Source organism: Lepisma saccharinum, chromosome 26, assembly GCF_977018435.1.
Source record: "Lepisma saccharinum chromosome 26, izLepSacc3.1, whole genome shotgun sequence".
Classification (NCBI taxonomy): domain Eukaryota; kingdom Metazoa; phylum Arthropoda; class Insecta; order Zygentoma; family Lepismatidae; genus Lepisma; species Lepisma saccharinum.
This window is the reverse complement of record NC_139254.1, coordinates 34018030-34040199: the sequence shown is the minus strand read 5'-3', so window position 1 is coordinate 34040199 and position 22170 is coordinate 34018030. Positions and strand designations below refer to the sequence as shown.

Below are 22170 nucleotides of genomic sequence, written 5' to 3'. Positions count from 1 at the left end.
TAAGTTAGACAGAAACCTCTGTACTGTATGCCCCCCCCCCCCCCCGCCAAAAAAATAAAACAAGAATGCACACGCGGGTGGCGTGAAGCCGCATGCACAAAAAATTCGACGTTTTGACAGTAGGCAGGGCATTTTAACGCGAGAAAGATGGCGCTTGTGGAAGTGAATTCCTGCAAAAAACGAATTCATCCAACAAAAAAGTGCAATATTATTAGTAGGGATAAAAAGCGAGTTCTGCAACAGAAAGTGATTCTTTTTTTACAACGTTGACGGAAAACATCATAAGGCAAACGCGAAAGTGATTCGCTCGTGTACTTTTCTTAGTCTAACTTAACCTAAAGCAAAAAGCTGGCAACCTTGCTTTAGGTTTGCTTTATGTAGTTCCAGTGCATAAAGCAATGTTGTCAACCTACTGGGCTCTTGCCATAGCCTTTTACGATGGGGGTTTCTAGAAAGAAAAAAATGGGAGTTGGCCCACCCACTTAGGACCACCAAACTTGGTATAAATCGACAAGGGTGGCATCTGGCAATATCAGTAGAGTAGGTGGCCGGGTTCACCAACCGAAAATGGGGCTCGGTGGGGCTCGCAGTGTTGCCAACCGCTTATTCGAAAAAATCACCAAGGTTTTTGGTCTAACCTAACCTAAAAAAGCAAGGAGTTGGCAACTTTGCTTGAGAGTTCAGAAACCGGAAATGGGGCTCGGTGGGGCTCGCAGTGTTGCCAATATTTTACTCGAAAAAAATCACCAAGGTTTTTGGTCTAACCTAACCTAAAAAAGCAAGGAGTTGGCAACTTTGCTTGAGAGTTCTGCAACCGAAAGTAAAACTCGCAGTGTTGCCAACATCTTACTCGAAAAAATCACCAAGGTTTTTGGTCTAACCTAACCTAAAGCAAGGAGCTGGCAATTTTGCTTGAGGCTTGTCTTACAGTGCATAAAGCAAGGAGCTGGCAACCTTGCTTGAGGCTTGTCTTACAGTGCATAAAGCAAGGAGCTGGCAACCTACTGGTACTTTTACCATAGCTTTTTACAAAAGAGAAAGAAGAGAGAGGGAAGAGTTAAACAACCGACAGCCCACCTACCTACAGCTTTTTCTTGGTCTAACCTGGCCTAAAACAAGGAGCTGGCAACACTGCTTTATGCACTGTAAGGCAAGCCTCAAGCGAGGTTGCCAACTTACTGGTACTTTTACCATGGCCTTTTACAAAAGAGAGAGGAGAGAGAGGGAAGAGTTAAACAACCGACAACCTACCTACCTACAGCTTTTTTTTACTTAGCAAAAGCTACTATTTTTTGAGGCTTAGCCAATTTATATACTGGCGTAACATGCACACACTAAACAAGGAGAGCCGGCAACAAATATATACTGCTGTAAAAGAGAGAGAGATTTATGGCTGGCAACAGTAACGAGCGAATGCGCCATATCGTAATTTTCCAACTCCGTATATCGTAACCTTTGTAAACCTCTCTCTCTCGGGGGCGATGTGCCCCCCTCCCAGTCATCCATCTCTCTTACAATAGTGTGCGCACGCGTGTATTGTGACGCAAACAAACAAACAAAATAATAATTGTTGTTTTTTAGGATGCCTGGCCCCTATAACCTCGCCAGGGTGCGTGGTGCTCAACCAAAAAAGTAAAGGTTTTCCCGTACGGCTTTCGAACGTAAAATTGATTGACGTGGGGGCGAATCTCTTCGGGGATGTTTTTCAATTCGTATATTTGCCTGTACACGCTATTTATTATTAATTTAGCTGTGTTCTATTTGGCATCTATTTCGAGCAGTTTGCCCGGCGGTAAAGTTTTATTGTTTTTAAATTTTTTGATTTTTTACGCAAGGCTATGATTTTGCAGATGCACGTGGCATTTAGCATGTCCTGTGAGAAATACACGTGAAGATCAGCTTCCGTGCAGCCTGTGTGGGATTCGTGACGCTACGATAAACATCAACTTCCGTGCCGGGTGGGAAACACAAACATCGCTTGTTCTGCAACGCTTTGCTGAATGCGAGAGATGCAAGTTGAATTTGTGCCCTCGAACCTGGTCCGCGCGCAACACGCTCTGGCAATATGTTGAGACGATTGTTTGCACGAGTCTGTTTTTCAGAAACACACGTCTCTCACAAGCATCGAATCCTGGACGTTGTACTGCAACAGATCGTCTATCTTGTTTTTCTCGTAGAGCGTCTGCACGGTTTCGCCCTCGGGCATTATCTTCTCTCCCAGGTTGAAGTAGACCCAAATAGAGAATTCACAAACCGAAAGTGGGGGCTCGGTGGGACTCGTCTTAATGGTTTGTTTTTGTAAGGCATAAACTCTATTTTCTTGCAGTGTTGCCAACATTTTACTCGAAAAAATCGCCAAGGTTTTTGTCTTGGTCTAACCTAACTTAAAGCAAGGAGCTGGCAACACTGCTTGAGGCTTGCCTTACAGTACATAAAGCAAGGTTGCCAACCTACTGGTACTTTTGCCATAGCTTTTTACAAAAGAGAGAGGAGAGAGAGGGGGAATTAAACAACCGACAACCTACCCACAGCTTTTTTTTTTTGGTCTAACCTAACCTAAAGCAGGGGGGCTGGCAACCTTGCTTGAGGCTTATCTTACAGTGCATAAAGCAATTTTTGTCAACCTACACATACTGGGCAAGGAGAGCCGGCAACAAACACGCACTGCCGTAAAAGAGAGAGATGGGTGGATGGTAATATAGTATGTGTGTGCGTGTGTGTGTATAATATGTAGCATTATTAACTGGAGAGTGTTGGCAAACCACCTGCAACTAAAAAAATAGAGATGTCAACGTTGCTGTAAGATAAAGAGAGAGAGACCTACGGCTGGCAACAATGGTGAGCGAATGCATCTTATCGTAATTTTCTAAGTCCCCGGGGGACCAAATGTTTATATATCGTGATTTTTGTAAACCTCTCTCGGGGGAATGATGTGCCACACGCACGCGCGTGCCTCTTATTATTTCCGTATTGTGACGCAAACAAACAAATAATAATTGTTGTTTTTTAGGATACCTGGCCTCTATAACCTCGCCAGGAGTGCGTGGTGCCCAACCAAAAAAAGTAAAGGTTCTAACGGCCGCGGTTAGATAACCACATACCTCTGTAGAGTTTCACGTGTTTTTTTTTTCTCAAAAAATCCTATGGGACACTTCTGTTTATCAAAAATTCGAGATATATTTGCAATTTAACGCTGTGGACTTGGAAAATTTTCGATTGATGAAAAAATTGGTTCCATGACGACCTATGTTTATTTTGGTATGGGAGAACAGAGGACACCGAGACTCGACCGACACACTAAACCCGACCTCTCTACGCGTACTCTACGTCACCAAAAAAAAATATCTCTTCTTGTCAATAAGTCGTCACGTTGTAATCAAAGGGTCCCGGGTTCGATACCTACTGGATTCCAATTCTATTTTAAACTGTATGCCCAGTCCCCCGATTAACCTATCTGTGCATAGAGTAAACTTAAAAAGTCGGTCAATTATTGTCGCGATTAAGGATTAAAAAAAAAAGAGGGGTGGGTGAAGTCAGATTCAAAGATATGCCACGTGATTATTTTGATTCAAATAGCTCCGTCTAGTTCGCTGCATTTTTTGACTGCACTCATGCGTCTAGTTGGTTACACGGTGCAACCTACCTTGTTGATTTGGTGTCATGTAGTGTATTTGGTGTCTGCACCACGTCTTGGAGAGGTGTAATAAGATGTATGACCACGTGGTGAGTGGTTAACTAATCAAATGAACGTTTAAAGCAGCAGACAGGTATTTGTTGAATCTTCTGAACTTGAACACCGCTATTCGTCTACTTGGTTGAACGTTATTTTTTTACACCAGCCTGACACCGGGATACACCTGCACTGCATCTAATGTCAAAGAAGTGCAGCGTACTAGACGAGGATATTAAATTGCTCTGTTGTAAATGAGATGCATGATGTTCTCTCGTAAGTTGTTAATATGAATTGATGTTACTGTGAAGAAACTGAAGGCAGAATAATGCCAACGCTATCTGGACTTGCTTAGTTAATTCAAGATAGTCGCGACAAACGTAAACGGGCTGTGCAGGACTTGGAAAATTTTTTCGATTGATGAAAATTTGGTTTTATGATGATGACCTATACTAAATTTTTGGTATGGGAGGACAGAGGATACCGAGACTCGACCAACACACTAAACCCCAGACCTCTTTATGGCTACATGTTCGGAAGTTACGAGTGATTAAAAGTTTTGGGAGGGTGTGTGCAAACATCCCTTACTCTTGAACTCAGGACCACCAAACTTTGGCATACATACGCTACATCCCCAAATCGACAAGGGGTGGTGTTTGGGGGGATTTTTCGATTTATTTTCGCGCAATATCTCACCGTTTTCGAGTTATTTGCAATTTTTAACGCTGGACTTGGAAAGTAAATAATTATCTACCTCATCAATAAATTGAAATATAAAGGAATAATCATACTACATCTACGAAATGTCAATATCATGCTGCTGCTTCAGACAGAGGGGGTTCAACCATGATAACCTATGTTTATTTTGTTAGGAGCCAATGCTAGCGCATGTCTCTACGATGATCCTATCGAAAAGAAATTGACAATTGGCCCACCCTTGACCTCCAAATTTCGTACACGTACTCTACATCACCAAAATCGACAAGGGGGTCGACCCTATCTTCTGCACAACTCTGACGTGTACGTCCTGTTTCGCGAAGAGTCGACAACCTTCCACAGCTGTTTGTATTATATTACATCAGATATTATATTGCATGAGTGAGTTGGCTGTGTGTATAAAGACTAGTTTCAGACATGGACGCGAATATAATGCCATGATAATTAGCTGCTGTCCAAAGTTATTGCATAACTTAAAATATTTATATATAAAAAAGGATATTTATTGTACTGTGCTTTCTAGCGAAGGTATTATTGTAAACGATATTGTTTGTAAATGTGGAAAGTTAGAAGCTCAGTCCCCGGCCTATCAATGATAAAAAATTTAATCACGGACAACAACCAAAAAAAAGGGTGTGCACGTCACAAAAGCATTGTCATATGGACCGACGATTATTATTTTTTTTTAAAAAAAACAGACCTAGTTACGATGGGTTATAATCTGTGCTGTCTTGCAATTGTTTTTGCTTATTTCAATGTCAGCGAGCGTGATATGAAACATGCATGCGAAGAAGGGAGGGAGATCATAACAAAATAATTCACACTTCGATTTCATTACTTTTGCTAGTCATGTTTCACCTCCTATCTAGAAGGATACTGGACGCTACTTTATTTGAAGATGGCTAAAAGCGAGGGAAGGAGAGAAATGTTATTTTTTATCTTTTTGCCTGTGTGTGACGAAAATAGTTTTACATGCATACGGCTGTATCGTGATCTGCTTGAATCATCATCACGTCTGTGTGTTTTCAGTATTGCTGAATATATTTACATATCAACCAACGGTTATGAATTGCGTAGAAATTGGCTTTGTTAACGGTCCAGTGGCGAAGTTGGAAACAGAGAGCGGTCACATCAGACAGGTGCTCTCTTCCAAACCAACCCCTCGTTGAGTTCCATGGTTGGGTACAATCCGAAAACCTCGTTTTTCTCGAACTAAACTCAACGGCCTGTTGATCAATCAATTTTCGGAACGCTGCTCTTCTTGCTGGAACAGTGACGATTTCGGATTCGCGACGATCGACATGACGAGGAAACCCAACGATAGAAAATACAGAAACAAAATCAACGACTTTCTAAATGTTGCAACGTTGTGAGAAACGTTTCAACGAACCACAGCGTTAAATTGCAAATATATCTCGAATTTTTGATAAACAGAAGTGTCCCATAGGATTTTTTGAGAAAAAAAAAACACGTGAAACTCTACAGAGGTATGTGGTTATCTAACCGCGGCCGTTAGAACCTTTACTTTTTTTGGTTGGGCACCACGCACTCCTGGCGAGGTTATAGAGGCCAGGTATCCTAAAAAACAACACTTATTATTTGTTTGTTTGCGTCACAATACAGAAATAATAAGAGGCACGCGCATGCGTGTGTGTGGCACATTGTTCCATACGGAGCATACTGTGTTGCCATCCACCCATCTCTCTTTTAAGGTAGTACATATTTGTTGCCGGTTCTTCTTGCCCAGTGTGTGTGGGTTGACAAAAATTGCTTTATGCACTGTAAGGCAAGCCTCAAGCAAAATTGCCAGCCCCTTGCTTTAGGTTAGGTTAGGCCGTGTCCAGATTGGCAAGCACTCCGTCTTGTTTTCTACTGTTGCTCTTGAGTGCCGTAGAAGTCGCGTCCAAGTTGTCCGAATCTACATGTCCCCTTGTAGTACGGTTGTCACTTTTCCCGCCAGGTGTCAGCCCGAACTTCACCAACCGCGCTCTGGGGCGCAGGCGCATCTCACGGAAGCAGAAGGCAGACGCCAAACAAACATGACAATAATTTCCACCTAGTTAAAAATATAACACGCTATTTTATCATTTACAATTTTTCTACATTCAGTATTATTGATAAAATGTTAAAGTATAACTGAGTTTTACATCGTCTAATCAGTAAATGTTGTCTGGACAAAATAAAGGTTAGAATATGGCTGCCAAGCGCAGCGTCACAGCGAGTTCAAGCGCGCATCTGTCGCGCCTCTCTGCTCTTCCCTCAGACTCCACGTCTGCCGCAAATTCGGACAACAGAGGTTGGTTGGATCCTCCGATGGAACAGTGCTCTAGGTGACATCTGCTGCCGATTCGGACGCAGCCTTAGACCAAAAAAGGCTGTAGGTAGGCCGTCGGTTGTTTAACTCTTCCCTCTCTCTCCTCTCTCTTTTGTAAAAAAGCCATGGTAAAAGTACCAGTAGGTTGGCAACCTTGCTTTATGCACTGTAAGGCAAGCCTCAAGCAAAGTTGCCAGCTCCTTGCTTTAGGCTAGGTTAGACCCAAAAAAAAAAAAGCTGTAGGTAGGCTGTCGGTTGTTTAACTCTTCCCCCTCTTTCTCTCCTCTCTCTTTTGTAAAAAGTTATGGCAAAAATACCAGTAGGTTGGCAATCTTGCTTTATGCACTGTAAGGCAAGCCTCAAGAGGTCGCTTGTCACCTAAACACTACAGCTCACAGGTTGGGAAAATCTGACATGAAAGCAGATAATACGCTTAAGTCTTATTTATATATAATTTTCACGGGCGTACAATATTGTTAAGAGTGTTAGTTTCCGTAGAGCTCTCTTTTTCCATCTTCCCTCTATACAGTGAAGCTGTAGAAGACACAATTAGCCAACCTAGCATACAACATACCTTCCTAATTAATATGGATATTGTCACACATTCCTCTTATTTTATACTGTTGTAAATGGAAAAGATTAAGTACAAGTATATTCTTACATAAATTATTGTTTAATTTAATAAATTGTAAACTCGGAACCTGCTATACTAACACTCCTTCTGTCTATTGAAAGCGAATGTTGCGTGCATGCGGAAATAACACAGAAAAAAAACCGGATGGAAGCAATTTAAAATCAGTGGAGCAAGGTTAGTATTACGAGAACGTAAAAACATGTGCTTTCATTCAACTTCGAAAAATAAGAATAAATATGTGCATACAGAACACATATGCTTTCTTTTCACAGTTGTAAAATCATATAAATTGTACATGAAGTAAGTTACGGGAAGGCTCTCTTTCGATACCCGGTAGATTTTACTGTAGGTCCAGTTTCGCTTAACCTTACTGTGCATAAAACAACAAATCCAACTTAGAGTACACCCGTCAATACCATCCACCATGAGTAAACTAACATGATCATAATCACTCTCTCCGATTATTACCTCGCTTTTATGTTATTCGCGATGAAGAATAGTTTTTTCAAGCGCACGTTATGTATGCTCATATTCTTTTTTTGTTTATCGTAAATTTCGATGTTTAATCAAAACAACACTTTCTGTTCACTAACGCCACTCGTAATTATTATTATTAACACACACATGCAAAAGAAATAACAAAAAACAAAACTTACCTACAAAAGGCTGCTAGCAATTTAACACTCACAAATAATAATATAATCGCGCACAGTCGCAAAAACTTCACTGTTCTGTCTAGAAGCTTCCACAGAAAACGAAAGTCGCATCCGGTTGCGGCGACAATATAAGCAAAAACTAGGTCGTGTCAGTATTGCCAACTCACTAGGCCTCTGAGTTTAGGGCAACCCGAATTGTGTTGCCAGAGCGTGTTGCGCGCGGACCAGGTTCGAGGGCGCAAACTCAACTGCCATTTCTCGTATTATTATTTCAGCAAAGCGTTGCAGAACAAGCAATATTTGTGTTTCCCACGGCAGCATTATCACAAGCTGGTCGGGGGTTACGTATAGTAGCTGGTTTCCCCCCTTTCAGTGTGAACTTGGGAGTGGCGCGAATTTCACGTCGTCGGAGTGGATGTTCCACCCGGTACAGAAGTTGATGTTTATCGTGGGATCATGAATTTCATACCGGTGGCGTGGAAGCCAAACAGAACACGGCTAAATTAATAATAAATAGTATACACGGGTAAATGTACAAATTGACCCCCACGTCAATCAATTTTACGTTCGAAGGACGTACGGGAAAATCTTTATTTTTTTTGGTTGGGCACCACGCACCCTGGCGAGGTTATAGGGGCCAGGAATCCTAAAAACAACAATTATTATTTTGTTTGTTTGTTTGCGTCGCAATACATACGCATGCATGCATGTGTGTGTGTGTGTGTGTGTGTGTGTGTGTGTGTGTGCGTGTGGCACATCGTTCCCCCGAGAGAGAGAGAGAGGTTTACAAAGGTTACGATATACGGAGTTGGAAAATTACGATATGGCGCATTCGCTTGTTACTGTTGCCAGCCATAAATCTCTCTCTCTTTTACGGCAGTATATATTTGTTGCCGGCTCTTCTTGTTTAGTGTGTGCATGTTACGCCAGTATATAAATTGGCTAAGCCTCAAGCAAAGTTGCCAGCTCCTTGCTTTAGGCTAGGTTAGACCAGAAAAAGCTGTAGGTAGGTAGGTTGTCGGTTGTTTAACTCTTCCCTCTCTCTCCTCTCTCTTTTGTAAAAAGCCATGGTAAAAGTACCAGTAAGTTGGCAACCTCGCTTGAGGCTTGCCTTACAGTGCATAAAGCAGTGTTGCCAGCTCCTTGCTTTAGGCCAGGTTAGACCAGAAAAAGCTGTAGGTAGGTAGGTTGTCGGTTGTTTAAGTCTTCCCTCTCTCTCCTCTCTCTTTTGTAAAAAACTATGGTAAAAGTACCAGTAGGTTGGCAACCTCGCTTGAGGCTTGCCTTACAGTGCATAAAACAAGGTTGCCAGCTCCTTGCTTTAGGCTGGGTTAGACCAAAAAAGCTGTAGGTAGGCCGTCGGTTGTTTAACTCTTCCCTCTCTCTCTTTTGTAAAAAGCTATGGTAAAAGTACCAGTAGGTTGGCAACCTTGCTTTATGCACTGTCACGCAAGCCTCAAACAAGGTTGCCAGCTCCTTGCTTTATGCACTGTAAGACAAGCCTCAAGCAAGGTTGCCAGCTCCTTGCTTTATGCACTGTAAGACAAGCCTCAAGCAAAATTGCCAGCTCCTTGCTTTAGGTTAGGTTAGACCAAAAACCTTGGTGATTTTTTCGAGTAAGATGTTGGCAACACTGCGAGTTTTACTTTCGGTTGCAGAACTCTCAAGCAAAGTTGCCAACTCCTTGCTTTTTTAGGTTAGGTTAGACCAAAAACCTTGGTGATTTTTTTCGAGTAAAATATTGGCAACACTGCGAGCCCCACCGAGCCCCACTTCCGGTTTCTGAACTCTCAAGCAAAGTTGCCAACTCCTTGCTTTTTTAGGTTAGGTTAGACCAAAAACCTTGGTGATTTTTTCGAATAAGCGGTTGGCAACACTGCGAGCCCCACCGAGCCCCATTTTCGGTTGGTGAACCCGGCCACCTACTCTGCTATTTTTTATTTATCTCTAACCGTTCTCGAGATATGGTCCACTGACGAAATTTCGGGGGTGTGCCATATTAATCGTAGCGCGCTCAAAATTGGTATGCGTATTCTCTACTATCATATAATGCTTCTTTGAAGTCAAAATCGCAGTCTGTTTTGCTATATCTCTTACCGTTTTCGAGATATTTAAGTTTTTTTTTTATTGAGGAAACCTAGAGGGGGTAAATTTGGTTCTATGACGACCTATACCAATTTTGGTAGAGGAAGACAGAGGACACCGAGACGATGTTAACGCAAGAAACCCCACGTCTCTGCGACCATCCGTTCGAAAGTTACGAAGTCTAGAAAAAATGCAAATTTTTGGAAGTTGGCCCACTCCTTGACTTAGGACCACCAAACTTGGTATACGTAATCTACATTACCTAAATCGACAAAAATGCCATTTTTGCTCTATCTCTTACCGTTTTCGAGATATTTATCATTTTAAATTTTTTATTGAATTTTTTCGGAGGAGGACAGTGGGCGCCATCTGTTAGCAAACAAAGGAACTATCTCGAGCTGGGTGGCGCTGTCAGCACCATCTATGAGGAAACAAAAAAAAACTAGGTGTTTTGGTGGGTATAAAAGGACAAATAGGATCTTGCCTGGTATGTTGATTGTGTGTTAGGGAATATTGTAAGTGGTATTGTCATATATTAGAGCGCTCTTTTGATAATTAACTTATAACTGCACACAAGGTGCCGTAATTAATATAAAATATCCCGCCCCTGTTTCTTCTAGCTTGTGCAATGTCAGTTTGGGTAGGATCATAGGGTGAAATGTGATTCTCCTATGATAATATCTGGCTGACTAGCATATGCGATTACGAAGGATACATGGCTGCGCATGTGACTTCTAGGATCAAGCCTGTGATATTGGGGTCCTAGTAATTTGAAGCAAATGGCGGGATATTTTGCAAAAATTTTCCTTAAACACTTAACATTTTTTATTTCGGATTTTTACAAATAAGAAAAAATAGGTTGGGAAAATTGTGGCTTCTACAGCTCGACAATCAGGGGTGCTTTCGCATAAGCTCTTATTAGCCTGTAAGTTGTAATATATCAGCAACAAGCGACCTGCGCTAGAGGTAGATGCTCTTGACATTGTGTTCATGAAAATAAATTATATAGAAGAAATTGAACAAAGTCGGACCCCCACCTGTATTTGATAATATCCACACCTGCAACCTAACAGCGACACGGGCGATGTTTTTTATATATAGATGATGACCCTATGTCGGACCCCATCGTGTGTCCAATATAGGACCCCTCAAAATAATAACAGAATCTATGTACTTGTATATATCGGTCATTACACATTAATCTGAGTGGTTGCAAGTTGTAAATATATAAGCAGTAATTAGCATGCGCTAGAGGCGAATGCTTTTGGTATTGTGTTTTCTGATTAGTTAAAAAATACGTAATGTGATGACTCATATCTTCTGATTGCGCAAGTTATTACGTAATGTGATGGCTCATATCTTCTGATTGCGCAACAAATTATGAGGTAATATGATGACTCATATCTAACGTGGTCTCTTCTGATTGGTGGAAATATACGTCATACTTAATGTGGGCTCTTCTGATTGGAGGAAAAATACGTCATAAATAAACCGAGGTTATATAAGGGGGGCCAGAGCAGTCAGTCACAGTCTGCGAGAGCAGCTTGAAGAGTACGGACGTCCTGTCGCAGAGTTCCTTGTAGATTTGCCTTACATGGTGATGTTTTCTGTTTGATTTTTAAAAATTGTATACACAGTGCAGTGAAGTTGAGTTTTTGTGAGACTAATTGAAGAGTAGTTATTTTTTCTTGTATTGCTTTTTTTGGGGTATCTATTTGTGCAACACTCAGTACCTAATTGTACAATACTCTGTACCTAATTGTACTGCACTTTATACCTAATTGTACAACATATTGTACCTAATTGTACAACAGTACGTGTGGATTCAACATCTAAAAAATCATACATCAGCATATCTACATACATAAATAAACACCCCCCCAAAATGCGTCCTACGAAGATTTGTATTACATGTAAAAAAAATATTTCCAGTGCTAATTATGCACGACATAGTCGTACCTGTGTGCCTAGCAAGCATTTATCAGCAACCGAATTGTGTCAAGCATTCATGATGGTTGTATAGAAGTCTGTCGCAGGTGCTTGTCCACGTTCGATAATCAAAATCCACAAGATTACCAACACATTCAAGGTCCCGACATTGCTGCCCAGAAGCTAGCACACCACATGCGCTATTGTAACGACAACAGGCCTGGGGTTGCAGTCTTACCCGAGCCTGGTACTGTGGAGCAATTTTGGGCGCATAGTGCTATGGGAGAGCACCCTGCTATTATTATTGCACATTTAGAGGCCTTCCTTCAACCGCTGTCCACCTGTAAACCCAACCCAGAAGTTTCTTCTACCATGCCTTGTCAAATTCACAAGGTCTCTAGTTTTGCCTATGTTGTGGTGCGACGAAATCAAATAATTGCCCCTGAGCCATATGTATATCGCGGCCCCGATGCAGCCAAACATTTTCTGGAGAGGATGATTGTAGATGTGAACAAGATACGAGAAGTATTGTTAGATCCTATAGCAATGCGAGACTTAACTCCCGAAGAAAAGCGTAAACACGAAGAGGCTACACACTGTCCAGTTTATAACGAAAAATTTATTGATAGTAGGAAAAAAAAGAAAGTTCGACACCACGATCACTTCACCGGAAGCTATATTGATTCTTGGTGTAACGGGTGCAACCTGAAAGCTAAGGACCCGCGCTTCGTCCCCGTATTCTTCCATAACGGCTCCGGGTACGATTTTCACCACCTTATCAGGCATACGACGATGCGCGCATTAATATTGTAGCACAAAATGAGGAGCACTACATTGCCATCTCTAAATGGCTGCAAGGCATAGAACTTCGGTTTCTCGATTCTCTGAGGTTTCTCCAGGCAGGTCTCGATGCTCCTGCTGGGATGCTCAACAACAATCAACTAATTATTACCTCAGCCAATTTCCCGAACTAGGATGCTAGTCTCTTCAGGTGTAAGGGGGTCTACCCCTACGAGTATGTCAGCGACCCTTCCAAGTTCGAGGAGAAGTCGTTGCCTCCCCAGGCTAAGTTTCACAGCCGGCTGCGAGGTTCGGGCATCAGCGATCAAGAATATCAGCATGCTCAGTCTATGTGGCTCAAGCTGGGTTGTCGAAATTTTGGAGAATACCACGATGCCTACTTAAAACGTGATGTAACACTTCTTGCAGACGTTTTTCAAGCGTTTCGCGCAAATGCAATGCAAATCTACAAGCTGGACCCTGCATACTTCTACGGTCTCCCCGGGCTGGCATGGTCGGCCATGCTCCTTCTAACAAAAATCAAGCTCGAGCTTATTTCCAATGTGGACATGATGCTTTTTGTGGAAAAGCTTGTTCGGGATGGCATGGTCCAGGTGTCACAACGGTATGCTCGCGCCAACAAAAAACACATGTCGACCGGGAACGACCCTTCTCAACCATCCAGCTACATCATGTACACGGATGCTAATAATCTTTACGGGCACTCCATGGTGCAAAAACTTCCATTTGGAGGATTTGAGCAATCTGATCCTTCCAAATTCGACGTAGAAGGTTTCGACGACTCGGAACGAGGCTTCTTTGTCGAGGTAGACCTCGAGTTTTCCGAGAAGCTACAGGATGTGTTCTGCGACCAACCACCAGCATCGGAATTCAAGTGTCCACCTGCGTCGAAGCAGAGAAAACTTATTATGGATTTCAAACCCAAAAAGCGTTACGGGTTGCACTACCGAAATCTTCATGTGGTTGATGCAACGAGGTGTCACGATTACAGCAATTCACCGAGTCCTCACTTTCAACCATTCAAATTGGTTGAAGCGATACATCGACCTCAATACTAAACATCGTACTGCTGCTAACTCGGAACTTGATCGCAAATTTTTTAAGGATATGAATAATATAATATTTGGTAAAACCATGGAAAACACGCGAAATCGTGAAGACATAAGGTTGCTTACTAGCGTCGACCGTTGTCGCAAACTTGTTGCAAGCCCACTGTTTAAATATCGAAAAATCTACAACGAACAGCTTGCTTTGGTACACATGAATCGTAGTGAGGTAAAGCTCAACAAACCAGTCTATGTATGTGCCACAGTGTTAGAGTTAAGCAAGCTGCAAATGTTCGCGATATATTATGATATACTACGCTTGCACTATGGTACCAACATCAACCTTCTCTACACAGATACGGACAGTCTGGTATATCACGCCCACACTGCTAACGCATATAAAGATATCACCACGATTCCAGCCCTTGTTAACTTGTTCGACACGTCGAGCTATCCCCAACCAAATCGATATGAAATCTTGGCTCGAAACAAAAAAGTGCCTGGCAAACTAAAGGATGAAAAAGATGGGGATATTATATTAGAGTTTGCTGGTCTTCGTGCCAAAGCATATGCAATTCGAGCTGAGAGTTCTGTGACCAAAAAAGCTAAAGGCATAGGCAAGCAGGTGGTTCAGAGAAAACGCAAGTTTGAAGACTACGTCGAGTGTCTCGAAACCAAAAAGCCGATTCTGCGAAAAAAGTATCGCATCCAGAGTGTTAAACATATACTTACAACCAACACCGTCAGAAAAATTGCTCTTGATGCACGAGACGACAAGAGATGTATTCTCGAATGTGGGATTCATACCCTGCCGTGGGGTCACTATCGCCTGAAAACAGGTAAAACTTGCTCTGTGTGCCCAAAATAAAAATAAAAAGAAATTTGATTTACTAGTGTTTTTTCTTGGCCTCGAATACAAAACGAGGGGGTGGAGGTGGGATATTTTTTTCAAAATATTAATTTCACAGTTTTTTGTAATACATACTATATATTCAATCAACAGAATTTTTTGTTGACCTACACAAAATAATACAAAAAATTAACAATATCTGTTAAATATATACTATGTATATTTTTTAACGGAACTAACTCCCGCCGTGTCCTACGGGGCGAAAATTTGGGGCATGTGCAGGGCCAAAGGGGAAGTTCCTTTGCGCGCTCAAGCATGGCTTTTTTTTATTTCTTGTTATTTCCTATGCATATTTAAAACTGCTCTGTCACTCACTCGTTCCTGACATCATACACAAAAGTTTTCTCTGCAATAAGGATGACGCTGCACAGTGTGTCCGCAGGCAGAGCATCGTGGAACTCACAGACAATCTTGATGTTGGTGCGATCGTTAACAACCACCTGCTTTCTTTTAGATGTGTTGATGACGAACATGGGTCTGCGAGCTATGAACTCATTGGGGTTGTAGTACACTTCCACGTTGCCGGAGGTCACTCTCTTGTAAGCTGTGTATGCCTCGTACAGTTTCAGGTAGTCGTTGTTTGCAATGTTCAGGTTGTAGTTCTCACGTGGGAAAACTTCGTTCCTGCCATTTTTGAGGTAGATGTTCTTGATCTTACAATTGTCGAACTGGTTCGAATCTTTTTCTTGGTTGTTGTCCTCCCCAGTCTGGAAGAGCACGACCACAAATTCTGGCATATCGTACCGGATACTGTTAAACTGTGTGGTCACGTCAAATTCAAAATGGTTGCCAGAAGCAGGTTTCTGCACGCACTGGTAACCGTAAAATTGGATGGGTACTTGCGGATTCTTCAAAATGTCTGCTTTGTACTTGAGAGCGTAATTAGTTTCTTATTCCACTACGGGCATGCGCAACTCCATGGACTGGATGATGCACTTGGCACGATCGGGTAGTGTGTTGCGAAGTGCCGAACCGTCTGCACTCAAGGTGGTGTAACGCATCAGCGCACTGTTGTCATTGGCGCTTCTGCGAAAAGTGACGCGCAAACCACCCTTCCACATAATTTCTGTGTAGTCGGAGAAGAAGCCTGGAAGCAGGCGCATAGGAAACAGTACTGTGTGACTTTGAGTTTTGATTTTTGTACCTGCTTCGAATCCCCCTGCCTGGTAGTATGCTGCATCGGTCTTGGAGAGTTTCAGTGTTCCCACAGCTGTAGAGGTAATCCCGGGGTAGTCAACCCTATCGATGACGGTGCCATGCTTTCTAACTTCCACCTGCGAGAATAAGTAAGGCACAAAATTATCTACAAGTCTTAAATTTGCATTAGCAAGGAATGCTTCGCCGTTGTCTCTCTTCACAACATCAAACTTGATATACAAATCGGCTCTGTGAGGGTGAATGAATCCATCCCCGACGTCCACATCGTATTCTATCTCTCGATTCGCTTCGTTAAGGTTGGCAAACGTGCGACGATTGGGAGGGAAGGACCGCTACTCGTAACTTTCGATTTGCTCCATGATGGTTATTTATTATATGTTAATCTCCACGACGGCTTGCGGTCGTGGCTCCTGCAAAATGTACCACCTCCCCTTCTCGTTGGTAACAGCCAAATCTATGTTGTCTATGCGATTACGAGATACAGGAAAGTTTATCGGTGGGGAGGGTGTGTAGATAATTGGCTCCATGAACTCAGAGTTTGGTTTGAACGTAGCGATAATACTTGTCTGCTTGTGACTCCCTAGGATGCCGTCCGAGGATTTGGTGATCATACCTTCTGTCACATTGCAATGTATGTTCAGGGTCTCGATGGCTAGAAGTTTAGGAATGTTAGCACCAATGTGCTTGATGCCAGGTTCGAGCTTTGTGCTGTTCTCGAATCCCAATACCTCTCCGATGGTACCCAGGTCTACGGTTTCCGTGGCAGACACCAGTTCCACCCTGTGAGTTACAGAATTTTGCGACAAGCAGTACACTTCTTGGCAATTGAGCCTGCAAGGTAGACAGGTTGTACTGGCCAGGGGTGATGCTGATTTTTTCGCTGCCAATTTTGATGGTATTGTTGTGTACCGTCACGTTAGGTATCAGGTACATGCTGTAGAATGCACGAAGAGCAATAGATTTAGGATAGATGATATCGTCATGCAATGTGAGTTTCAGAAGCGAATTCTCGCTTGTGAGATGGAATACTCCTAAAGTGCTTTATTTGCCACAATGCTTTCTGGAAATCCTCGATTGTTGGGTTATTTAATTGCGAGAGGAAGACAAGAATGGAAACGCAGAGATGGCCACAGTTCACATCGCTGAAATCCTGGATGCGTTCGTCATAGTAGTAGTAGAGGTTGGCAACACTGAGATACTTTACCAACCCAGCAGGTGGCGTGCCTCCGAATGAATCGAAAATAAATGCTTTGTTGTTGTTGGCTTTGAGGTAGCATATCCAATGTGTATCTGGATTTTCGTAACGGTCTAGGTTAACCACACCATACTCTTTTTTCTTCACAACAGAAGGTAGAGAATCAGACATGAAAAGCCCCTGAAGTGCTTGACCCCCAACAATTCGATCAGATATTCAATATCGAAGTTGGACAGGGGCTTTTCTTTTTCTTAAACCTTTTCAAAGCTTCGAGGTTGTTCTTTCGCTTTTTGGTCACACCTTTCCCCTTCTTCTCCATAGCCAGGTTCTGACGTTTCTGCTCTTTATTCTTTTTTGCATCGATGACGGTCTTGGCAATGGCGGCACTGCCTCCTGCCAAGCTGCCTACAGGACCCAATGCTGCCAAGATAGCCTGGATGCTGAATATGAAACCTCCAGTCTTCTGCTGCTTTCGCGAACCTTGTAACTTCCTCAACTGAGGAATGCTAAGCAGCAATTTCATTCCATGACCTTTTGCCAAGCAGGAATGTTTCTTCTTGCGCTGCTTTTTGGTAAGCAATCCATCAAGAGCTCCGAGAGACTTGAGGTTTGCGTAGGGTATTTGGTAAACGACACCTTTGGGCTTCATGGTGATAGTATGTTATTTATATATATCGTGAAAAGGTAAGGCTTTGCCCCATGATGCAATGAAGTGATGATAGGTTGGTTATACAAGTTGCTTTTTCTTCACAAGAGTTATTTAGTTACAGCCCCCACCCCAATTTTCGTTTTGTGTTCATGGCGATGTTCGTACCCAATGCAGCAACCCGTTCACCTAGCGAGGCATCTCTGCTGACGAGTCTCCCGAAAGCTGCATGCTCCAACTTCCTGTCGGCATCATGACGTGCGTCGAGATCTGTGTGAGTATTGTAGGCAATATCGTGATCCTTGCATGCAGCGTCCAGTGGGTTCACTCCCTTGTCTCCTTTTTCCAGTCGCAGTTCGAGTTTGGTACCCGGACCGCAGTACTGGTAACCTGGCAGGTGCATCTCGAAGGGTAGCTTGTTGATAATATCGTTCACGAGACTTCGACCCTCGGCTACATTCCAGAATTTGGGAGGCAGGGTGTTGATGATATTGATGAGGTAACCTATACCTTTGCTGTCGTTGACAATGAAGTTGCTAAGCTTGGTGCTAATCATGTCCATGATGCCCACCTTCTCGTTGTGGAAGTTGCGATTGCCTGCATTCTCTTCGCCTGCGATAACCAGCAATCGATCTACAAGCTTTCTTACGTCGTCTACCCAAACAAACTCTTTAGGTAGGGTATTGTAGAGTTTGACACATCTGCCAGTCTTGAGCTGGGTCCATATTGATGAGGTTCCTGTACTTTTCTCCACTGCTAGATTTCACGCGATTCTGTGTTGCTTTGTTGTTTTGGGTACAGGGCGTCCGTCATGATTAAAATTTCTGTGTAAATTTGGTAATCCTCTTCTGTATAATCTTTACGTTGCTTTTCTGTGTTAAGTTCCCACAGCCCCACGGTGCCGGGATACCTAGTCCAGCTGTTCTTCTCGCCCAAATTGATTTTCACGTCGTCACCCTCGAACGTGACTTTTGATTTCCCAATTTTCCAAACTACACCCTCGTTATGTTCCATGGTCGGGTACAATCCGAACACCTCGTCTTTTTCGAATTTCCCGGTGCTTAGGTAATCCCTCGCCAACGGACCCAGCTCGACTAGCTTGTCCGAAGAGGTACTGCCTAGGGCCTGACGTCTCGGAGCCGGAGTAAGTTCGAACGGAGTAGTGTGAATGCTAATATAGGTGTGGGTATGGTATAATTTCGAGCAGTAAGTGGTACAAGCTCGTTGATTAACTCTTTGTTTTGCTCGGTGACATCTTTGATTTCTTTACCAAGTCCACTGATGGCATCGATGATAGGTTGGTCCTAACGCGTTTTCTCTTCGTAAATTCCACGATTTTCAGATTTCCAATCCTTAAACCGTTTTGCCAGCTAGCTACGTAGCTTCAGATTGTCGTCTGCAAGTTTGCGTTTCATTTTTTGGTGTGTAGTTATTTATAATAGGTCAAGACGTTTCTTGTAACGTTGCAATGATAAGAAAATTATTTTTTGTATTTTCCGTTATTGGGTTTCCTCGTCATGTCTATTGTGACAAATCCGAAATCATCTTGGTTCCAGCATGAAGAGCAAAATTTGGAAAACTGATTGTAGTTTATGTCCCCACCTACATAATCATCGTAAGCGTGTTTTAAATTGGTGTAGTCTTGACGAAACAAACAAATAAAATTAGCATTGTCTCAGAGTAGCTGCTTGGGGATTTTGGAAAAAGTTTTGAGCAAGGTAGAAGCAGTCCATGCCTCTGTGCCGACCCTGAGTAAAAAATTGCGAATTTCGTTCTGGTTCTCCAGGATCACATCGTCAAAAACCACCGCCTAATTTTCGAGACAGCAGTCTAGTGGTATCACTTCAGAAGCAAAAATAGCTATGTCTAGTCGCTCGTACAGTTTCGACAGCTGGCGATACTTCGATTGCTCCAAACTTTTGGAGGAAACATACAGGTGCCTGTTCCTCCAGTTTAACCAGTTGGACGCAAGAAGAAAATTATCAATAAGTAACGTTGTTTTTCCACATCCAGAAGGTCCAACAATAATGCAGCGAATGTTGTCGGGTAGAAGCTCGCCATTTTTCCTATCCTGATGTTCCGATGGAAAATCTGGCAGTCGCCGTACCACGTCCCAAGCACCCGTTACACAATCACCTCGTTTGCGTCTATCCAACTTTTTTCCTCGAGTCCCAGCCATTTCGCAACAGTTTGTCACTCTTTCTACGCAATACTTTCTCAATAAGATACGGGGTATTTTGTTTTAGAAAGTTCCTCTTCGTAAAATCTTCCTTTTAGAATTTCGTCGCGATTATCTTTTATTATATACTTGTGACAGTTTCCGTTTAAGACTCGAACTACTGTGAAAAGTTCCGTACTCGAATTTTTTGTGAAGCCTTTTTCGAACGCACGCTTAATTTTACTGATTCTCACCTGATCTCCAATTCTGTATTTCGGTTTCTTGCTTGTAAATTTGAACTTTGGACACTAAACCGTAGAAATTAAACGTCGCTCGTCAGATTTGTTGACGTCAGCTGGATTCATGTTTATCGTGCGATGCAAACTGTGATTATAGCTGTTAACAAGTTCAGGAAGCGTGTCGAGCCACTTGTACTTCCCCTGAAGCGTGAATTGTTTCCACATCCGTGTTTTCAGAGTTCGGTTGAAACGTTCCACTACGCTCGCTTTCATGTGACTAAAAGTGGAGTAATGTTGAATATTTTGTTTTTGAATAAATTGGCGAAAGACAGAATTGTAGAATTCTTTTGCGTTGTCTGTTTGAAGAAATCGAGGTCGCCTGCTATTTTCATCAAAAATAGTTTTGAATGCTTCCACTACACAGGTTCCTGTTTTTGCCTTGAGTGGTAAAGCCCACGCAAATTTTGAAAATGTGTCTATGATGGTGAGAAGATACTTGTATCCCTTGTTGATTTTATGTAAAATTTTTAAGTTGCCACTGCCCATTTCCACAAGGTCAGCCTGCCACAAGTCGTCTATGCCTTTGGTCACTACCGCCAGTCGTTTGTAGTTTCACCGTGCAGGTTTGTGCAGCTCGTTCACAATAGCCTGCCTAGACATTGCGTGAAAATAAGAATATAGCTTGGATGGGATTTCAGGCCGCAGACAATGCCGGGTTTCTATGTACAGCTTATCACCTATTTCTATGTCGATAATTTGAGTGGCATTTTCGGCATAGGCAGTCTCGCGACTTTCGGGGTGGGTGAAATCAACCAACTCCACTCCTCTTATTTTAGGCTCGTCCCCAATGTTCGTTACGGTCATGGGTGGGTAGTGGGTTGCATGAGGCAAAGACCAGTATGAAACCTTGGCAAACTGGAGTGTACCAGCGATGAAAAACTGGTGATAGGCTTTGGCAGGGGTCAGCATGTAAAGTTTGGCCCTCGGATTGAAGGGGGAGGTAAACTCTCTGTTCGGAATGCTGTACAGTTCTAAAACAATAGTGGACTTAATATTGTCAATGCAGGCGTTCAGGGTGTTTACGTTGGTTCGAACCTCGCTCTCCACATCCTCAAATCTACCGTTTACCGATTCCAGGTGTTCCTCGATAGCACCAACAACAGTGTCGTAGTCGGGCTTGATTTTCACGTCGACAACAAGTCTCTTGAATTTTTCGTTTAACTCGCGCAGCTGGGTACTGAAATTAGATATAGCAGATTCCTGGCCTGCTTCTATGCTACCAATTTGCTCTTTTACGTTGGCGATAATTTGCTGCAGGCTCTCCACAAGTGTCAACTTGGAGTTTTGAGCTGCAAGGTCGTGGACCTGGGTCCTAATTTCTGCAAACAAGGCATGTAGCTCGCCGACGTTCTGGTTGGTAGGCAAGGTAGCAACAGCATCCCGAAGCGTTGCAATTTCGGTTTGGATGTTTTTAATGTCGTCCGATTTGAGTATTCGGTTCAGGGTCCTCTTCACGCTTTTTAGTTCCTGCGTAGTAGGCAGGGTAGCCACCGTGTTCTGAAGCAATTCCTGAGCTTTCTTCACAGCATCCAACTCCGATGCATTCGCTGCCGCGCTTATACCTTCCTGCAGTTGTGTTATGTCGTCCTGGGTGGGAGTGGATTTTTGAAGTGTTTCCAGCTTAGTCTGTATGTCGTCAATCAAGTGATGAAAATGCGACAACTCTGATTCGGTGTTTAGATTTTCAAGCTTGGTAATTTGTTGTTGAACACTGGCCAAAGTGTTCCTGATACCTGGCAGTTTACATTCAAGTGCCTCGTGAACATTCGCTAGATCATTTTTGATGACGGCAAGTGCATCCTCGATGTGAGCTATGGTACCTTGCAGTTTCCCAAAGTCCTCGTAGATCTCGAGCCGGAGCTTGATGTTGGCAACGCTGCGTGCAATAGCATTCAGTTCGCTGGACGAAGGTAGATTGTTGATGAAGTCTTCCAGCGTTTGTAGTTTAGTTT

General features: G+C 42.8%; 1 protein-coding gene across 1 annotated transcript in view; it reads left to right on the top strand.

The window, feature by feature from the left end:
* Window positions 1–22170, top strand: part of LOC145979826 (retinaldehyde-binding protein 1-like) — an 80345-nt gene that overhangs the window by 46054 nt on the left and 12121 nt on the right. The window lies entirely within an intron of this gene.